This window comes from Rousettus aegyptiacus, unplaced genomic scaffold, assembly GCF_014176215.1.
Source record: "Rousettus aegyptiacus isolate mRouAeg1 unplaced genomic scaffold, mRouAeg1.p scaffold_m13_p_9, whole genome shotgun sequence".
NCBI lineage: Eukaryota > Metazoa > Chordata > Mammalia > Chiroptera > Pteropodidae > Rousettus > Rousettus aegyptiacus.
In genome coordinates this window covers 52,068,334-52,074,097 of record NW_023416312.1, presented here as the reverse complement: position 1 = coordinate 52,074,097, position 5,764 = coordinate 52,068,334, and the positions used below count along the sequence as shown (strand labels likewise).

The 5,764-nt window shown below is 30.9% G+C and overlaps 1 pseudogene; it reads left to right on the top strand.

Annotated features, from left to right (window-relative positions):
* The first annotated feature begins 273 nt into the window (after positions 1–273).
* Positions 274–392, top strand: LOC118608484 (annotated as a pseudogene).
* The last annotated feature ends 5,372 nt before the right edge of the window (positions 393–5,764 follow it).

Here is a 5,764-nt window from a genome sequence, read left to right as displayed (position 1 = left end):
AAGAACTTATCTTGATTAAAGCTGTATATAACAAGGCCACAGTTAACATCATATAGAATCATGAAAAGCTTTAAGCTTTTCCTCTAAGATCAGGAAAAAGACAAGGGTGCCCACTCTTATCACTATTATTCAATGTATTATTGAAAATCCTAGTCACAGCATTCAGACAAGTAAAAGAATTGAATATGTCCTAATTAGAAAGGAAGAAGTTAACACTGTCAGTATTTGCAGATGTCATGATATTATATATAGAAAACTCTAAAGAATCCACCAGTCTACAGCCATGCCACTCTGAACATGCCCCATCCTGTCTGATCTCAGAAGCTAAGCAGAGTTGGGATTGGTTAGTACTTGGATGGGAGACCACCTAGGAATACCAGGTACTGTAGGCATAAAAAAATAATATTCCACCAAAAATTAATAGAACTAATAAAATAATTTAGTAAAGTAGCAAGATACAAAATTAATACATAAACATTTGTCACACTCCTATACACTGATAGTGAACACTCAGAAGAAATGTTTAAGAAAATAATCCCATTTACAATTCCATCGAAAAGAATAAAATACCTAGGAATAAATTTAACCAAGGAGGTAAGATACTGGTATTCTAAAAACTGTAAGACATTGGAGAAAGGAATTGAAGGGGACATGAATAAATGGAAAGGTATACGATGCTCCTGGATTAGAAGAATTCATATCATTAAAATGACCATACTACTCAAAGCAATCTATGGATTCAATGCAATCCCTATCAAAATATCAATGAGATTATTTCCAGAACTATAACAAATAATCCCGAAGCTTATATGGAACCACAAAGAGCATGTATGACCAAAGCAATGTTGAGAAAAAAAATGGAGACATTATACTCTCTGATTTCAAACTATACTACAATGCTATAATAATCAAAACAGTATGATACAGGCACAGAAACAGACACATAGATCAATGGAATAGAATAGAGAACCTAGAAATAAACCCATAATTATATAGCCACTTAATCTATGACAAAGGAGACAATATACAGTGGAGAAATGACAGTCTATTCAACAAGTGGTATTGGGAAAACAGGTAAATATATGAAAAAAAATGAAACTTGACCATTCTCTTATACCATGTATGAGAATAAACTTAAAATAGATTAAAGATTTAAATGTAAGGCCTGAAACCAATAAACTCCTAGAAGAAAAGATAGGTAGTAAACTCTTTGACATCAGTCTAAGTAATATCTTTTAGGATACATCCCCTTGAACAAGGGAAACAAAAACAAAAATAAACAAATAGGACTTTATCAAACTAAAAAGCTTCTTCACAGTGAAGGAAACCATAAACAAAACAAAAAGACAACCTACTGAATGGGAGAAAATATTTTCAAATGATATATACGATAAGAAGTTGATATCTAATATATATAAGGAACTCACACAACTAAATAACAAAAAATAAAAAATAAACAATTCAATAAAAATTGGGCAGAGAGCGTGAGTAGACATTTCTCCAAAGAAGACATACAGATGGTCAACATACATATGTAAGGATGTTCAACATCACTAATCATCAAGGAAATGAAAATCAATACAATAATGAGATTCTACCTCCCACTGATCAGAATGACTATTATTAAAAGTCAACAAATACCATGTGTTGGTCAGGATTTGGAGACAAGCAAACCATTGTGCACTATTGGTGGTGCTGCCAATTGGTCCAGCCAACATTATAGAGATTCCTTAAAAAAAAACTAAAAATGATCTACTAGATCATCAATATCTCAAAAGAAGAAGTCCTATTGATAGCAAATCTTATAAAATCTCTATAATAATAGATGTTTGGACTCTCTAATCACAGACAAAAAAATAATTATTCAAACATACAATAGAATAAAGTAAAAAATAAAATAATAGCACACATCTTCGTAAGTTTCTTATCTACGTAAAGCACAGCAAAAAAAAAATAAATAAAAATAAAAAAGCCAAACTTGCAAATACATGATCACTAGTATACATTAAAACCATTTTTGTATCTAATTAAAAAAATATCTTACACATGTGAGATAATTACTAAAAAAGTAATTGTAAAGGATACTACAAGTTGATCTGAAGAGTATCCTTTGTGGTCTGGTTTTCTTATTAATCTCAAGATTAAAATCTACATAAAAGTTCAAAATTTTATCAACTTTAATAGGCTTCACAGAAATCTCTCAAGGGAACATCTCAGCATTTTGTTAGAAAAGTGTGATTTCATACCAAAGTTCTGTTCAATATCAATTTCTTCTCCTCATTTTTTAAAAAATTTTTGCCTTAAATCACTTGTTTCAAATAATCTCTTCCAAGCAAAATGCCACAATTTACTTATTTTCTTTGGTTTTAGTGTTGCATATTTTGATAATTTCCCATGTTCGTCTGAAACTTCTGAAAAAACATACTTATCTTTTAACAAATATTCAATAAAAATTGTGTATGATGAATTTACTCCTCGAAATAAACATTGCTAATTTGATTCTAGAAGTCTAAACCTTCTTATTAAAAATATAAGACCCTAAATCTTATGGTCTCTATCAAACTGGTTAGCCTCAATTCCTACCACTCTCATGCATAATTTAAATTTCAAGCATTCAAAATTATTCATATATTTCTCTCATAATAACTCTTTTATAATGTCCCACTGTTCTCTCTGTCTAGTTGCTTCAGGATTATCTTCTTTTCTATTTCTCTTTCACTTTATACCTATTCATCCCTGAAACCATAAGTCTAATCTTATATTTTTCTCCATGATGCTCCCCTTGACAAGGTCCCCACTACCCACAGTCAAAATTTGATTGTTTGTCTCTGTGATGTTCCCGTATTTCATAGCACTAATAATTTATATTTCAAATGCTAATATTTAATACTCGGTACTAATGTAGTAGGCGCTACTCTAATTAATTTATACATAGCTACCCATTTATCTTCATAAATCGAGTGAACTAGGTAATTTTATTATTTTCATTATTTTAAATAAGGAAACTTTAACACAAAGAGCTTAAATAACTTTTCCAAGATAAAGTAACTAGTTAGTGGCAGAGTTTCAATTGAACCCAAAGAGCCTGCAGTAGAGCCTATGTTTTTAATAAGTTTTTTTATATTAATATATTTGTATAATTTTCCCTCTAAACTATGAGTGATGGTTTTATCACATGGTCACCAAAAAACAATAGATACTGGTACATAATCGACAGACAATATTTTTGGAATTAATCAATAAGCAAATGGATAACTGTGAGATGAGCAAGTCTTGAATCATAATATTTTTATTTTTATTTTTTTGATTACAGTTTACATTCAATATTTTATTGGCTTCAGGTATACAGCATAGTGGTTAGTCACTTATATAACTTACAAAGTGATCTCTCCAATAGATCTTGCACCATACCTGACATCATATATAGTTATTAAATTGTTATTGACTAATTCCTTAAGCTCTACTTTACATCTCCATGACTATTTTATAACTGCTAATTTGTACTTTTTAAAAAATATATTATTTTATTATTAGTTTCAAGTATACAGTACATTGGTTAGACATTTATATACCATTACATTAACACTAACTGCATTCCCTATGCCATGTTTCCCATCCCCGTGACTATCTATCGACTACTAATTTGTACCTCTTTAACACTTCACCCCATTCTCCCAGCCTCCCAACGCCCCTCCCTTCTGTTCATCACTAAATTGTCCTCTATATTTGTGAGTCTGTTTTTCATTAGTTTGTTCTTTTTGTTTCTTAATTTGCATGTAAGTGAAATCATATGGTATTTATCTTTCTCTGACTTATTTCACTCAGAATAATAACCTCTAGTTCCAACCATGTCATTGCAAATGGTAGAATTTAATTTTATAATAGCTGAATAATATTCTCTTGTATATATGAACCATAACTTCTTTATCCAATCACCTATTGATGAGCATTTAGGTTGCTTCCATATATTGGCTATTGTAAACAATGCTGTCATGAACATATAGGTGCACAACTATTTACAAATTTTCATTTTGGTTTTCATTGGATAAATACCCAGATGTGCAATTGCTGAGTCAGAAGGCAGTTTGTACTTTTTAATCCTTTCATTTTTTCACACAGCTCCCCAACCACCCTCTCATCTGGCATTTCATTCTCTGTATCTGAGTCTGTTTCTGTTTCTTTGTTTCTTTGTTTGTTTGTTTATTAGATGCCACATATAAGTGAAATCATGTGGTATTATCTTTCTCTGGCTGACTTATTTTACTTAGCATAGTATCCTAAGTCCATCCATGTTGTCTCAAATGTAGATTGTATTCCTTTTTTTATGGCCAAGTAATATTCCATTGTGTGTGTGTGTGTGTGTGTGTGTGTGTGTGTGTATATATATATATATATGTATATATATATATATCACTTCTTTATTTTTCGATTGGAGCATTTAGTCCATTTACATTTTAAGTAATTATTGATAAATAATTTTCAGGTTGTTTTTGTAGTTCTCTGTTTCTTATTCTCTTGCTCACTTCTCTTGTATGTTGATGACTTTCTGCTATGTTGTGTTTGGATTCCTTTCTCTTTATTTCTTGTATATCTTTTGTAGAGTTTTTGGTTTGTGGTTACCCTGTGTTTCATATACAACCACCTATGTTTATAACAATCTATTTTAAGTTGATAGTCACTGAAGTTCAAACACATTCTAAAATCACTAAAATTTTTACTTACCCCCTCCACGTTTATGTTTTGTCAGTATTTTTTACTTCTTTTGTGTGAATGCATGTTTAGGTATATAACTCTAATTTACTGTTGAAATTATACTTGATCTTCTTTTTACTTTTAACCTTCAAACTAACTTTAGTGTTGGTTTATCCACTGCTTTTATTATGTGTTTGCTTTTATCAGTAACAGGTTTTTTTTCAATATTTTATTAGTCATATGTATATATTTTTTTCTTCTTTTTAAAGAAATCCGTTCAACATTACTTGTAATACTGGTTTGGTGGTGATAAACTCTTTTGGCTTTTTCTTGTCTGGAAAGTTCATTACCTCTCCTTCTATTCTAAAATGACAGCCTTGGTGGATAGAATCATGTTGCTTGTAGATCCATGCTTTTCATCACTTTTAATAATTCTTGCCAATCCCTTCTGGCCTGCTAAATTTCTATTGAGAAATCAGCTGAAAATCTTGCGAGAGCTCTCTATGGGCAACTAACTGCTTTTCTCTTGCTGCTTTTAGATTCATTCTTTGTCTTTAACTTTGGCATTTTAATCATGATGTGTCTGGGTGTGAGCCTCTGTGGGTTCATTATATTTGGGGCTCTGTGCTTCCTAAACATGTATGTCTATTTCCTTCACCAGGTTAAGGAAGTCTTTCATTATTATTTCTTCAAATAAGTTTTCAATTCCTTGCTCTCTCTCTGCTCCTTCTGGTACTCCTATGATGTGAATGTTGTTACATTTAATATTGTCCCAGAAGTCCCTTAAATTATCCTCATTTTTTGAATTTTTTTTCTTGTTGCTGTTCTGATTGGATTTTTTTTTGTTGTCTTGTCTTCCAACTTATTCATTTGATCCTCTGCTTTATCTAAACTGCTTTTGAGTCCCTATAATGTATTCTTCACTTCAGTTATTGTATTTTTCACTTCTGAAGGGGTCTTTTTATGTTTTTACCTCCATTTTTATGGTTCTTATTTTTGTTGAAGTTCTCACTGAGATCATTTATTCTTCTCCTAAGTTCATTGAGGATCCTTATAACAAGTGTTTTGAATC